We start from the raw sequence: 15,820 nt of genomic DNA, 5'->3' as shown, positions 1-15,820 counted from the left end.
AGAATGGCCACACTGTGCTAGGTACAGCATGATCAAATTAAACTTCTGAAGCTAATGCTGCCCCAACTCTGCCCAGAAATGACAGCCAACTTAAACAATCTGTCCTGAGAAACTGCAGTAGGTTAGCAGCTGAGTCACAAACTGGTGCTCACTCCTTGCTTCAGAATAACCACAGAATCACAGAATATTCTGAGTTGGAAGCGACCCACAAAAATCATCAAGTCCAACTCCTGGCCCTGCACAGGACGCCCCAAGACTCACACCATGTGCCTGAGAGCATTGTCCAAACACTTCCTGAGCTCTGTCAGGCTTGGTGCTGTGACCACATTCTTGGATAATCTGTGCCAGTGCCCGACCACCCTCTGGGTGAAGAACCTTTTCCTAACAATTTATCACACAGAAGCGCAGTGAATGATATATACTCATCCTTCCAAATCCAATCTGATGCTGTAAATCTGCCAAGAAATCTAAAAGCTGTACTAAGGGAGGATATAAAACATTTTGTCTTTTTCAGGAGGAAAATCAAAATAGTAGAATTAGCTATCTCATGTGCAAAGAAGCCCTGCTTGCCAGAGTCACATTATTTAAAGCTTTTGATTGACCTTAGAGACTTCCTACTCTTTCTTGCCTGTGCCTCCCACTCCACACACTATAAGAGAGGTGGCTTTTTTTATTATTATTTTTAGCTGTATCATGACAATAAATTTAAAACTCTTGGATCTCTCAGCTCACCCTTCCTCATTGGCGCCTCGTTTGAGTAATGGGTCACGAAGCTGACATTCCTCCAGTGATGTATTGCTTGCTAGAGTGGCACTGACCACAAAAGGCAGGTTAAATAGTCTTTTAATTTAATCTTTTACAGCTAGAGATGCAAACGCTACAAAAAATGCAGAAGAGGATATCCATGCGATACTCTCACTGGGGAGAGTATCCATAGGGGAGAGAGAGACAGACAGCATCAGGAGCCATGGAGAGCTATATCTCAGGAAACATGGCTTATTTTGGGGACAAGCCAAAGGCAGAATAACCAGTGAAAGGGAAATGACGAAGAGTTTCTGGGGAATTCTTCACTAGCTGATTACCTTCTGTTTAACAATTTGGCTCCAACGTCTTTTTAGGTGGCTTCATCCAGAATACCCTTCACAGCAGATCAAAACTGTTACTCCTGGAAAGTTAAAGCTGAGTACATTAAACTTGGTTTTCTGCCTGTGATTTTGATTAATTGTGTTTCTTAAAGTACGTGTTGTTTCCCTTAGACCATTACTTCTGATGGCACAGTCCTGGAGGTTCTTAGATTGCTGCTTTACACTGCAGGAATTTATTACACTGTTTCTTAAAGTTTAGTCCTCTTAATTTCATGAAGAATGGGAGGACATACAAACAAGAACAGTAAAAGAAAACAATGAATTGCTTAGCAAGCCACTACTACTTCACACAGGATTATGAGGGTATGTTAACCATTTAAATAACAAATTTGACATTATTTTTTTTTACTCAGTTTTCTCTACACTTGATGGAGTAAAGCTTGTCTGATGCAACTGTATTTGCTGTAAAATTTGATTAGACTTTCTCCAAATCCAAGGAAAAGGAAGAACTTATTTCAAAGTTATGAATCCCTTTTTCCATCGCTGCTTTGCCATTTTATTTTTCTCCAGGCTACACACTAGGTATGTCCTTGTTTTATAGATCCTTCTAACTTTTCAATCTTTTTCTCTCTTTCACTGAAACACGAAGTTTTGTAAAACCATCATCAGGAAAACCATACACCAAAGCTTGTCTTGATTAAGCAGAGACATGTGCTTGTACTTGCTAAGGAGACTGATGCAGTCTCAAGAATCTGATTCCAGGCAGGAGATTAACAGTTCTGACAACTGTCATAGATGAAGGGCCATATTTCTGCTCAGTCCATAAAAGTACTTTTTGTTGTTGTTTCAGCCCCACATATTGTTTATGCTGATCCATCTCTTCATGAAGAAAACCAAATGTCTATATTTCATCTTTGCTGAAGTCACCCCATACCATTTTAAAGTTGAGGAAGAAATTCTGACATTCCTATTCATTCATCACTGACACTGGAAAATTATGAGACATTATGAGAATGTCTCAAGAAAGAAAAATGTTTATATTTGACTTCTCGTATCTTGATCCTCTGAGGTAATTTGCTTCATACTTTTAACTTAGATCCACAGCCCAGAAGCCTAACAAGCCTAAGTTGCCATTAAGAGTCCCTAGTTTTAATGGAAACAGATTCTCACAAACTTCCACTATCCCAGCAGCTAGGGCACAGAAAAAACCCAAATATCTCAGGACTTTGTGATAAAATTGAAAAACTTGGCAGCACTTTTGCCTCCTGCTGATAAGCTTTTTAATCTATGAGCAATCTGATTTAAAACCAATGGAGTAAGTCACCAATAGATAGTATTCACTGTGAGTAAAGCTGGCAGAAATATGTGCTGTTTAAAACAAAACATGCTGAAGAAAGTTCCCAACCTGAGAGTCTTGATTAAAGGATATACACCATATAAAATGTGTGCACATATGTACACACACATTTATCAATAGGAACACAGATACCCACACTGTTAAAAACCCTGCAGCAGGTTCCAAACTAAACAGAACTACTTGGGTGATGGTTCCAGCATGACCTCATCTTGTTAAATAAAACGCCAAGTTATTATTTTGCTGTTAATTTTAAATCAAGTGAACTGCAACTGTATGGAAAGAGAGAAATTTGTTTATGGCTTGCCTCTTCAGTGCCAAGCTGCCACAGAAATAGCACAGCTCTGTGATCCCATGATGATACATGACAAGAGTTGATACATATATGCCAGGCTGGCTACAGAAAACATTTCTTGCATCTGACAATTACAAATTCCTGGTGTTTTTGAGCATTTAGATTTCTTGGTTGCATACATCCCTTGATGTATAGTAAATATATGTGACAGACTCTCCTTTAGACAGGACACTTGAAAAATCTCTGTCTCTCCCTCTTACTTGATCACTGATTTTGTCACTATTTGTAAGAACTTAATCGCCTTTTAAGTATCAGATGCCTCTGTCAAATTTACTTAAAATCATCTAGTGTTTTAAAAAAGATTATTGTGGGGAGACACAGTGCAACTTCAAAATAACAGAAAAAGGCATGTATTCAGCTAATGGAAGTGATTCTGACTTATTTCTGTCTTCCATCACAAATCCCCATGAGGAGCACTGGCTGGCATTTGTAAATGGCAGCTGCTGCCTACGCGCCAGGGCAATCAATCTTCATGCTACTGCAGTTATCCATGTAAGAATAGTCAGTGCTCTGAGTCAACAGTCTGGAGCATGTACCATTTATTCCGATCCGCTTGGAAGTATCAAAATAACAGCTCACCAAGACAGTAGCTTCTTATTTTCATGCCATATTTAATATGAATACAGTAGTTAAATGCAGTGCATTCACAAAGCTTTACTTTAGATATTCATCTTCTTTTATTGGTTTGATATATTCAGAGAAAAATGCAACCACTCCAACAGACAATATTGCATGAATGTCTTAGTCATTCTGGTCTTTGATATCAAAGGCATTCTAGAAAAATGGTGATTTGTAAACAGATATTTCATTCCAAACATATTGTCCTATATATCAGTAAAGTCAGAAGTATAAATTTCTCAGAGCATTTATATTGCTGACCAAAGCATCAAGTTCTGCGAAATAATATTATGGAATTACTATCTTTGGCAAAATATTTAAGGACAAGGTTTATTCCTGTATATAGATTTAGAGATTATTCCTTTTTATTTGGCACTTAAAAAAAAAAAAAAAAAAGGTTGAATCCTTACCAAACTGAAAAATTGTCCTAAAACTGAAAAGTTCCTATGTAGATTTGAAAACCTGAATTTAAACCTTCTTCTACACAAGAGTCACAGAGGACATGTGTCAGTGAATTACAAATTGACTACTATTAAAACTAAATTAAATTTTAACTGTGATGTCCTGGATTTATTGAATCTGAGTTTAGTCAGATGCCTTGAAATGTTTATAGAGTGGGGCAAAAAAGAAAGACGTGAATGACTACTCTTCTCATTAATATTCATTATTTTGTGTTAGAAATCACATTTTAGTCTCGTTAAGGCAGTCGTTTTCAGCTCATGGGATAAAGGGATATGTGGACTACTTTATAAAAAGTCTGCAGAAGGTAGCTGCAAAAGACATCAGTGGCTCTCAGGAAAATTGGCTCACATCTCTCACGCTGAAAAAGAATGACCCTGCATCTGGTAACCCACAATTTTGAATGTAGGCACTCCAAAGCTTAAATAATGAAAGTGTATTTTGCCTGCTATTTTGATAACCTCATCTTTATATGTCAAATGCCCATAGCTGGAGTAATCATTCAAGCAAACCTTCTCATAACTTTGAGTTTGTCACTGTTCTCCAGAGGCTTTCTCTGCATAGCATCTTCATTTAAATTGAGGCACCCAAAATTGAACTGTGGTGCAACACGGAATGTGTCATTTGTAGTTTTCTATTAAATCACTATTACAGTGAGGTATTACTTCTGTAAAGTATTTCTCTAATCCGTCTCTTTGTTAGTTTATTTTGGAAAGGCATATTCATTAAGCTGTAATACTCTCAGTGATTCATATCTGTTTCCTCAGGGAGCCATGTTAGATCAAAGTCCATTACAATAATGAGAATTTTATTGTATTTTCTAACACATAGTACTTTTCAGCTGCCAGAATGCTGATAGATGGATGGAAGAATTAATGTTTTTTGCAAATACAAGTATTTTTAGGAGTGTCCAATCATCCTTTTTTGTTATTACTGATCCAGAATAATTTGTTAATGAATTTCATTAACACCCTGTTTTCAAAGTACTTTAAATAATAAACAGAAATCCAATATGTTTTCTCGTTGCCCTTTTAATTTAAAATTGGCTAATTGCTACGAATTCCAAGCATGCAACAGGTTGGCAACATGGATTGCCAAATAAAAATTTATTTTGTTTCAAAACCTCTCACAAAGGACCTGTCAGAAGTCTCTTGAAATTCCACATGAATTATGTTCGAAAGACACATTTCATCTCTTACTTCATGCACTTTTTGCACGGAATTCTTGAAAGATAGGGCAGCACAATCTGCCCTTACAGAAGCTGTGTCAGTTGGTCTTTATCGTATTATGCTTATCTTAATGTGTAATCTAGTCTTGAAGTAGATTCCATTTGAGGTCTTATCTTTCCCAACTTGAGCAGATTAAAGAGGCAAGTCTTTGTTCATTGAAGTGCTGTGCCTTACTTGCTTCCAAATCCTTGGAATTCGGAGACAGACCTTGCTGTCTAGCAAAAGGTTTTATGTACTTGCTTAACCCCAGCACAAACAATTTCCTTGCAGCCAGCAGCTCTCTCTCCCTTAAAACTACACATGTGATCGAATACCTTTCCAAGCTGTGCTGAGCAAGTAAAAAACTTTGTGTGAAGAAAACCAGCAGAATGCAACTATCTCAGGCTATTAGCATTTTCTTGCCCCTTTCAATGCAGCTTTCATAAATCATATGCAACACTTGGATTATTGAGAAGCTTTCTCTTTTAAATACCCAGTTTCATTAGTTCTAACTTCCTCAGACATATTTTCTGTCATACCTAAGGAACTACCAAATGTTTCCAAAAGAAGCACATGATGAGAACACTTCTTGATGAGAAAAATGAAAAGAAAACATGTGCCTGACTTTTCCAAAGCCTTTTAGGAGTTCTGTCTAAATTTCTGTTTTCCTCCCGTGCATGGCTTTCAAATGAACCTTACACCCAACACCAAACAGACAGAATTAGCCTTTTCCACATTTTTCCAGTGACTAGGGGAAATATGGCCCCTCCACCCCACCTTCTGCTCTATCTCTCACTGTGAGGTTGTTTAGTTTCGCTGTGTTAGCATCCAATGCTAGTCATTTTTGCTGTGTGTAACTGGGTCTTTTAACTCTTGTAAAGCCTTTGAAGTTTCCTCTTTCTGCAAAGAGGTCAACGCAGTCTTTCTTTTGCCCTTTCAAAAGGACCTTTCATTCATTCCTGTGTTTGGTCAAGTTGTTGTGGGTTCTGCTCTGGCCTGGCACCACGAGTCCCCTCTACACAAGCAATTGCTGCTTTCGTGGCTACTGCTGTTTGTACTCCTTATTGCTTCTTTCATTTATCTTCGCTGACACACCAAAGGAAAGAGGGGGCCGAAAGGGGAGAATTTGGCTGTAAGCTAAATTGATTGCATGTTATATTTCATGGAAGTCTGGCAGGAAGAGTTGAGTGATCTCAAGAGTTTCGGGAATATTTTCGTTCCTATTGTGCAAATCAATCAAAGTGCGCTCGGCCCCGGCTGCCCGCCCCCCTGGCAGCCCCGAGGAGAGCTCGCTGCATTGTCAACAAAGGCTTGAATAGAACAAAAGTCTCCCAAGTGGACACTGCATTCACTTGATGGGGTCACATATTACCCAACATTTAATAAAACTCACATGAATTTGAAAAGGATTCCCAGATAGATCAATGACTGGAAAAGTAGTAAATTTAGCAGGTTGGGGGGATTTCCTAAAATCAAGGTGATGGTATTATACATGACAGTTACTCTTCTGTTTGGATTTGAAGTATCATGGGTGTCTTGGGACTATGACTTAGAATGAATTCTTGCCAAATAAACATCCACCACTTTCCTGGGATGCTTCCACCCACCCTGTGTCTGTCATGCAGGAATTTGTTTAAAGTGAGTTGCTTTTTCCCAAGCCTTCATCCACAACCCCAGCTGACCAGGCTGGTTTGGATGCAGCCTTACACACTTCCCTGTGGCACCAGCATAAACACAGCAGGGCCAGCAGAAATGGGGATGATCAGGCAACACCTAAGGCATTACCCCCCCAAGTGCTTGGGTAGAGATGTCTCCAGGAGATCGTGCTCCCTCCCCTTATGCCAGAGCAATGTCTTAACTTTCTCTAAAAACAGAACCACAATCCTGCTGCCCTCATCCTGCCTTTTGCTTTAAAATTGGGAAGATCCCCAGGCTATAGCCATTCTGCTCACCTAGCATTCCACCAGGTCCTGAAAAAAAGTGATCTTGGTAATTGTGATTCCTGCTGCAGTAACAAACTCTTAAATGATGGCACAACACTGGAGTTTTTAATTTCATGCTTGAAAGCAGAGTGACAAATAATGACTCTGCATTCTCCCTGAGCAGAGGCACAGCCTTAGGCTATCTGAGGAACACAAGGCCATATGATGTGTCACTGTTCAAAAATTCAAAAGGAATCCAAAGGAGTACTTGGTGCTTGTTCCTCCGCCCTTATCTGGCTCCCCACTAGCTTTGGCAATCCCTGTCACAAGTGAGAGCTGAGGGAATGCTGAGTCTGGAGTCATCACTCAGCCAACAAGTTAGTGTTTCTGCAAGATACACAGAACTTGCTGACTGCTGGCACCTTATTTTGGACATAAGTCAGACTAGAAGGAGAGAATGGGTGCAAGAGCTTGCAAAAACCTGTGGTTCTGGGCAGGCCTTCATTCTGCGAAAAACTTCAATGCACCCAGTTTGGATTTTGTAATCCTATTTGCCAGAATCTCTTGCATTTGGGGGCCACATTAATCACCCCTCTCTGCAGCAGGAAACAAAACAGACCATTCATTTGGAGTGTTTGTTCTTTGGTGACTCAGTACGAATTTTTGTCCAACTAACATATTTATGAGAGGAAGAATATGCAAGTCCAATTTTAAATCAATATAAAAATGGATTATAAAGAATGGGAAAATCAGAAGAAAATCCCTGAAAAGGGGCATAGAGGGACATGCCGTCAACATAATAATTATTTTCATACTGTTTCATTCTATGTGTCTAAAGAGCAAACATTAATTTTTAGAAAAAAATGCAGGATTAAATTTTCCAGCTGGCTGCCCAAATTCTTTGCACCAATGCCATGCTTCTGTAGCCAGAAGAGCAATAGTGCACAAAAAGTACATAGATTTGCTCTTTATACATTGTCATGCACAGCTACTCTGTAAAAAAGTTTCAGCTGCATGGTTCAGAAACCCAAATTTCAAGTTCATTGCAAATGCTGAGGTTTTCAGAAGAGTTTAGGGATCCACTTTTCCTAAATATAGGCAACAGTTATTGTCTGACCGCAATAATCTCTTCAAAAAATTACAGCCCGAAAATCCCATGTAATAACTATCAGTTCAAGAATCTAGCAGAAAAATTGTATTCTTGCTGGGACTTTGCAGAGGCAGCCAGAAAACCACAGTTAAGGAACATTCAAAAACAGAACAAAACATTGCTGTTGATGAAAGTGTGTACTCTGATGTCTAGCCAGTTTGTTTCATAAACTTTTCAAACATAAAGCTTTCACACTACCACAGAGCAACCCAGTTTGAAGCCACCTGATCCACCCCAGCCATGAGCATTAACACTGTACAAGAAAAGATTATTATCTGGCACAATTCTGCATTCCAGCAAGGATGCTAACTGTTGAATCCATGGATGCTCTCAGTGAGCTAAACATTTTTTCTAATCAAAAGTAAATAATCAGCTTAAAACCCACAGCTGTTTTCAAGCTCTCAGATTTATAGATAGAATAGGTATGTGGGATACACCTTATTATTAACCTCAGAGTTAATTGTTCCGTTTTCTACCAGCACCATCAGTTATCAAACCAACTTTGTTGACTAATACTGGATGAGCTGTTATGTACCAGAGCTCAAAAGCGAGGTATGCTGATAAGAGAAAATGTGTGTTTAAGACTCATCTGCTGTTGAAAACCCCCAGAGCATGAGGTGAATCCCTTCCCTCCCTCATGCTGCTGCCCATGCTGCATTTGGTGCAGCCCTGAACACAGCTGACTTTCTGGGCTGCAAGTGCACATTTCTGGGTCATGTTCAGCTTCTAATCAATCAACACGATCAACAACCTTCTCCTCAAGGGCTTGTTCTTAATCTGTTCTCTGGCCAGCCTCTATCTGTGCTTGGGATTTTTGCCCACCCAGGGGCAGAACCTTGCACTGGGCCTTGCTGAACTTCATGGAGTTCTCATGGGCACACCTCTCAAGCCTGTCCAGGTTTTTCTTGATGGCATCTCTTTCCTTCAGCATGCTGACCACACCACACAGCTTGGTGGTGGTGGGAAACTTGCTGAGGGTACACTCACCCCCACTCTGCATGTTCCCAACAAAGATGTTAAACAATATAAGCTAAAATTAAAGAACTCCTATTTCCACCAAATGCTATTCTGATTTGCATTCGTTTGTCCCTTGGTTGGCTTGGTAAAGGAGGTTGGTGGACAGTTTTAAATCTGTTCTCACCACATGCGAGCACATCCCACCAGGGGCAGTAGCAGCATGGGGGAGCACAGGAAGTGGGAGACAGAGACAGAAGGCGGCATGGGATGCACACAACATCTTGGAGTGCAAAATCCCACAGGAAAAATTACCTGCAGCCTCAGTCAGGACTGCAGCAAGCCCGTAAGACTTGAATAAAATTTTCCTCTTTTCTCAATGTGTGCATTTAATCACAACTCATTTCACTTTCTCAGATGCACTATTAATTTTTGACTAGAATCACTGACAAGTGTGCTTGGGTTGTGCTGCATAGACACTGGTGAAAAGGCCTAGGGTTGACTTGGCTCTGCTACAGCAGTGAATCTGTGAACCAATACATCCAGAAGGTATCATTTAAAGTGTAAGTCGAAATGTGTTTCCTCAAGTTTTCCATTGATCCACTTTCTGCAGATATTTCAGATGGTCAAGTCTGATCATACAAATATTATGGAAAGCAAGCACCAAACAGCTGTGAGCCAAATAAATCAATATCAAATCCAGGGAGGACATTTGCAGAATTCAATAGGAACCATTATCCTCAGCTCTCAAGGAAAAGGGATCTCAGTTCCTCTTGCTGATTTTGTATTATTTTGTGCAATTAACTAAGAAGTTGATGGATCAAGGATTTGAGGCCCAAATCTGGGATATACTGGAAGGGTTGAAGAGTGAGGAATATTTCTATCTACTTAAGCTTGGGTTTAGCCTCCAGTGCAGTGCAGTGACGTGGAGCATTTGCTGTATGGGTGCTGTGCTGGACCTAGAACTGTTATACAATTATAAAATATCATACAAACATTTAAATGTGGGGGATTTAAACTAGACCTCCTGTGTTGGGTACTTCTAGTATCTTTCCCCTTCATTTTTCTTCTTTTTATCAATTTATTTTCTCTTTGGCTTCTGGAATGTAATCAGCTGGAAAACCAGGCACAGAAAAAACAGTGTTGTGGGGCTTCCAGCCAGGTCCAGCAGTGCCCCAGGAAACACCAGGGCACCATGACTTTGCCTGGTATCAGGAGGCACTCAGCACCTACACGACTGGCCAGTATAAATAAATGCTGGCAGCAGACCCGTACTCTGGGAGCAAAGGTGACATATAATTAGTCCATATGACTTCTGTTGATAATAATTGCAGGTAACTGGCTGCATTCTGCTGGTCCAAATGACTGTCACCATGTGCCGAGGGCACACATTATCTGCAGAGGTTTCACATTTCATTTCAAGCAAGGAGTTATCCATTAATAAAAACAGAAGGCGCTTACAAAAATGTGCTCTCTGCCAAGACTGCCTAGCAGAGCACATGCAGGGCTTTTTAGGCAGTGCCTCCCTGCTGAGCAGCACTGCCCCTGTGCCTCCCTCTGCAGCACAGCCAGGCACGGGAGGGGCTCCCAGGGAATGGTAGAAATGCCAGAATAATTCACTGTGGGGAAATGCAACAAGTAAATACTTGAACTGTGTTGTCCCGTGAAAAGGAAACAAGACCATCTTGCGGTGGGAGAAGGGGCATGAAAAGATGTTAATCGCATGAGCAGTAATCTCTTTGGCTGCTCAGTGTGCCACACTTGGGCTTTGTTTGCCTTTACTTATCTGGCTTACTTACCCCAATCCGTGTGATCATGGAGGTGCTGGAGGGCCTCTTTAAGTGTGCATGAGATCAGCTACTGAAGAAGGGCAATGAAACGTTAAGGAGGAAAGGTGGGACCATTGCAAAAGCAACCTTCAAGGCCACCTATCTTGACAAAAGGGCTCCAACAGGCAATAAATGCAGAAAATCATTGAGACAGCAATGAATTATGAAGGCTATTAAAACCCACTACTGAATGTACAGAATCAGCTTCCCCTGATGTATTATAAAAATGCTTTACCCCAGGAACTGGAGATATCCAAATTTGTATTGCAGGTTAATTACGACTTTATTTAGCAGAACTGCAGAGGGGGAGTTCACCTCAGTCAAAATAGCATGGGTGTTAATAGTGTTAAACTTTCTGAATCTCATATACTGCCAGGAAATCATTAACATTACATTTAACAATTTCAGGTACTTCTGGTTTTGAACTCCAATTTTATTATTTATGGAATTTTGATTGCAGAAAAAACATACCCAGCACTTGTATTTAGATTCTGTTTACAAAGGAGCTCTGTCTTCTCCCTGGAACTTGCATAAGAACAGAAAAGTAGATTATGTGGTTTCTTAATAGTTCTTCACAAAGAGTCTTCTGTTTCTGACAAATGGTTTATGCAAATGTATTCTCTGAACTGCTTTAAGCTGTACTCATGGAAAAATGACATTTTTCAAGAGGGAACAATGAATATTCAATGCATCATTTCTTAGGTGAGCTAATAGCTTGTATTCTGCAGCCACTGCCATTCACTAATTTTGAAATTTTGACAGAGGGCAGAGAAGTATCAACAGGCAGTGGGAACTGAAAAGCACTGGTTCTCAGACCTTCCATCAGAATTCCAATAAAGGCAATTCAGGACTTTAAATTACAGCCTGGAAGCAAATTTTCAGTTTCCCCAAGCTCAGCTAAAGGGCTGTTTTACAAAGGGCAATACAGAGAAAAAAAATCTATCTGCATCCTTGAAATCATAGCTACTGCTGGGCTGTGGAAGGGCAAAAGGGTGACGGCTTCACAAAAGCCTCCCATAGAAATTAATCCCTGGTGTGAATGGCACAAAAAAAGAAGCAATTTGGAATGTACAGGCTGTATCTTACAGGCCTTATTCATAAGAGCAGGCACGCTGAAGTCAAAAGCTTTGTTTGTATTGGGCTGAGACTCGCCTGAGAGCAAAGGAGCGCGCATTTTGCAGTCCTGTTCAGAAAGGATGGGCTGCAGGAGGAATTTGACCTTTCTATGACAAAACCAATTTAAGTAATCAATTCACATGCAACTCCAATTTAAGCCATCAATTCACATACAACTGCTGTATAAAAATGATAGTGTTAATTTGAAAGAAAGTAAGAAAACAAAAGGAGGAAGAAAGGCAAGGTAAAGAAGCTGGAATGTAAATATCTTAAGCCTCCTTTGCCTCTCATGCACCTCACATGACAGAGGTAAGATTTTTGAGTTGAGTTCCACAAGTGAACAAAATAGTTTAGGGAAAGTAGGCAGGCTTTGCTCACTCCTTTTCATCTCTTTTCTGCACTCCTGCAGTTTTTCACAAGTATTTTTGCTGGTTTGGAGATAGGATACAAGTTGCTCTCAAGGGTTGCTTTCAAGAGTAATGGTATCTCATCTTTTCCAATTCCTTTGTATTTAGTTCTTAGTAATCTTCTACATTTACCAGAAAGCTGGATAACTATATCTGTGAAACTTAGACATTTAGAGATAAAGAATTGCTTAGAAAATCTTCATCCAGATTGAAAAGAGGATCAAATCTCTTATGTTCATTTGTAGCAAAGCTATTCAGCATAAGAAGCAGGGTAACTAATACCTTTAATTGCTCAGCTTCTCAAGTTTATCACATTAAGTGCAACTAGAGATTAGAAAACAATTTCATGCATATAAATGTCTCCTAGTAAGTACATTTAAATTACAGGTGACCTCAACAGAGAAACTTTTGGACATGTTTTAAAACATAGCCTTCCAAACAGGGAATTTAACAGCATTACTGTAAAAATATATATGCAGTAGACATCTTATTTCCACACAGTCATCTGAAGTTAATAGTCCAAATTCAGAGTTCAGTTACTTCACCATAATTCCTGAATTAGTTCAACCTATAAGCCATGGATTCAACAAGGTAATTGTGGAGAAGAACTCAAAAACTGAGATTGGAGATCCTGCACTACCATATCGGATCACACTGAATCTGCCTCAGTTGTTTTTACAAATTCTGCCCAGAAAAATCAGAAAATCACTGCTTAGTCCAGGTCTATATTGTATAGCCTATAATAGTAATATATACCAAAAAGATTGCAGTATTGCACCTTTTTTGGGTTCCATTAGAAGAAGTGCTTTCAGAAATTTTCTGAACTAACTGTTGGGAGGAGCAATGAGCTATTCCAATCTGTGTGTAGAAATATCCACTGCTAGACATTGAAATTAATCTTCCAGGACTGTTAAAAAACCCTACTTTGTGGCGGAGATGAGATTTTGAACAAATATTTTAAATAGCCTTCCTTGTACCTGCTGCTATCAAGATTCTAAGCTGAGCATGGTTTCCAACTTTTCTTGGATAGCATTTCTGGCTGACAAACAAACAAATTTGAAAGTAATTCACAGAGGAAAAAATTGCTGAAAACACCAAAGACGTGCTTCATTTGTAGATTTAATTAAGATAACATGCCAATAGAAAAGCACTTAGTCACAGAACAACAATTTTCTGCTGCTGTGTATGCACCAAGACTAAGCTGAAGAGCTTATTTTCAAAGTAGGAGATACTGGTCCTGCCACAGCTGCCAAGAGAAGTGATACAACACTCCTACAGACAATGTCTGGAGATGGTTTAATAATTTAAGCTCGTGGAAATCCTGATCGGCTGCTTGACAGAGAGGAGGAGACTGTGAGAGGAAAGGTCAGGTCTGTACTTACTCTTCCCCTTGAGGTCAATTGCTGGACACTGTCAGACTCTGCAGCCGGGGTTACTGGCTGATAAGTCAGCCCCAGCAAGGCCATTTTGGAGCAAATGAAAGTAGCCTGCCTGACAGACTCTCAGTGTCACCACAGCTCTGGATCTCACACTTCACATGACCTTTTGAAATCCAGTCACTGCTTAGTGCAGGGTAAGGAACTGGAGTTTGTGTCATGTGCCCATTTTGCTACCTGGCACCATTCAGGACAAGCCCAATACACACCCACAGGTAATCCATGAGCAAAGCTGGGCTGTTCTCACAGGGTGAAGCCATGGCTGAGAAGCTGCACTGCTCACTGTGGGTCACAGCTGGGAAAGGGACAGAAATTAGAGGGAACAGAGTAGATGGAACATTGTGACAGCTCCCTGAGAGACCATGGTCCTCTGTGACCTATATGGAGCCTAAACAGGTAAGAAAAGCTTTTTGTGTAGGGCCAGAGGGAAAGGGAGATTTGGGATGCCATATCCAGTGCTGATCACTCCCTCGCTGAAGCATTCAATTCAGGCTTTACACAGCAGAAGCTTTAGGCTAACTTACATATTTTTAACAAGTAAAAGGCCAGTTGGGTTATTTTCAGCAAATAAAAATGAATCATTACTTTGATTTTCAATTTTCAGGGACTATTTCTTCTGACAAATAAATAAGCAGGTACAAATGTGTCTTAACCAGTAAATTAATGGCCTCGCTTTGCCCAAATATTTGTATGCCAAATTGCAGCTAAAATATCTTTCATCTCTCCATCAGGCTGCTTGGTTTGTTATAAATAAAACCTTGATGGACACAAAGCCAGAAAACACCACGTCCCAGTAATTCTCCCCAGACAGGCACAGATAGGTCTTACTATGTTTGCAAATCACATTTCTGACACTGAACCTATTGTGAAAAGAACATGGCTTAAAACTTGACCAGAATCAATACTGAGACTGCAACAGAAATTGGAGTGTAAACTCAGGTTCCTAATATTGTAACCTCAAAGTTTCTCTCAAATCCCTTCTTGGAAGTCATGCTTGCACTACTTAGAAAGATACTAAAATACTTCTTATATAACTGCCCAGGAAAAGCTGTACATGGGGAATAAACTACTGAGCTGGCATTAATTTAAGTTTACTCTAGTGTTCTGCAATATGGCATCTCCACTGCGTAAGGTTCTTCTATCTATCAACTTGAAGAGACAAGTTTGACATTAAATTTATTTCTTTGATAAATTACTGGATGCTTCTGTAGTCTACACTGAAGCATGAAGTGATAGTGTCTGCTGAAGCCATCAGTTCTTATTGACAAGTCTGGTTAAATTATCAGGTTGTATGTAATTTTATTTGAGTGTAGGAAAATGAAGGCTATAGCCAAGAACTTGGTGGGGTTTTCTTTCCTGAGATGATGATTTATTCATTTTGGCTTCAATAGCTACGGTGTCAGGCGTATTTTATATTTTTCCAACTTTGACACTTCAAACATTTGATTTCCCTTTGCAACTTCCAGCCTAAAACATGTTTCCCATTATATATATTCAAGTGACTGCCTTGCACACACTGACTCATGAGGCTGGTTTTTATTTTCACAAAATATATAACCCTATTTGAATAAAATACAGATGGTGTCCAATACATTAAACACAGCAAATTTGCCATTCCCTTCTCCATCCCCTCTGTGTGCCCTTCCCCAGATTTTCCGTGGCTGTATGAAATCTTATCAGCCTCAACAGCTTGGAGAGGACATGGCAACAGAAATTTGATGCCATTCATATATGATGTGCTGCAATAAACAATGTGCATTTTTTTAATTATTAGCATTTTTCTGTAGGATTCTGCACTTGGAGCTCTGCTTTAAATGAGATTTGTGCCCCTTGGAAGGTTCTGAACAGGCAGCTTCACATTGCTCTCTGGTAGTTTGAACAATGGGCAACCAAAATGGCATATGGCACCAAGGTCCCAGGTGACAGC

This window comes from Chamaea fasciata, unplaced genomic scaffold (assembly GCF_029207755.1).
Source record: "Chamaea fasciata isolate MVZ Bird 193981 ecotype frontalis unplaced genomic scaffold, bChaFas1.0.hap1 SCAF_3, whole genome shotgun sequence".
Lineage (NCBI taxonomy): Eukaryota > Metazoa > Chordata > Aves > Passeriformes > Sylviidae > Chamaea > Chamaea fasciata.
This window is presented reverse-complemented; position numbering follows the sequence as displayed.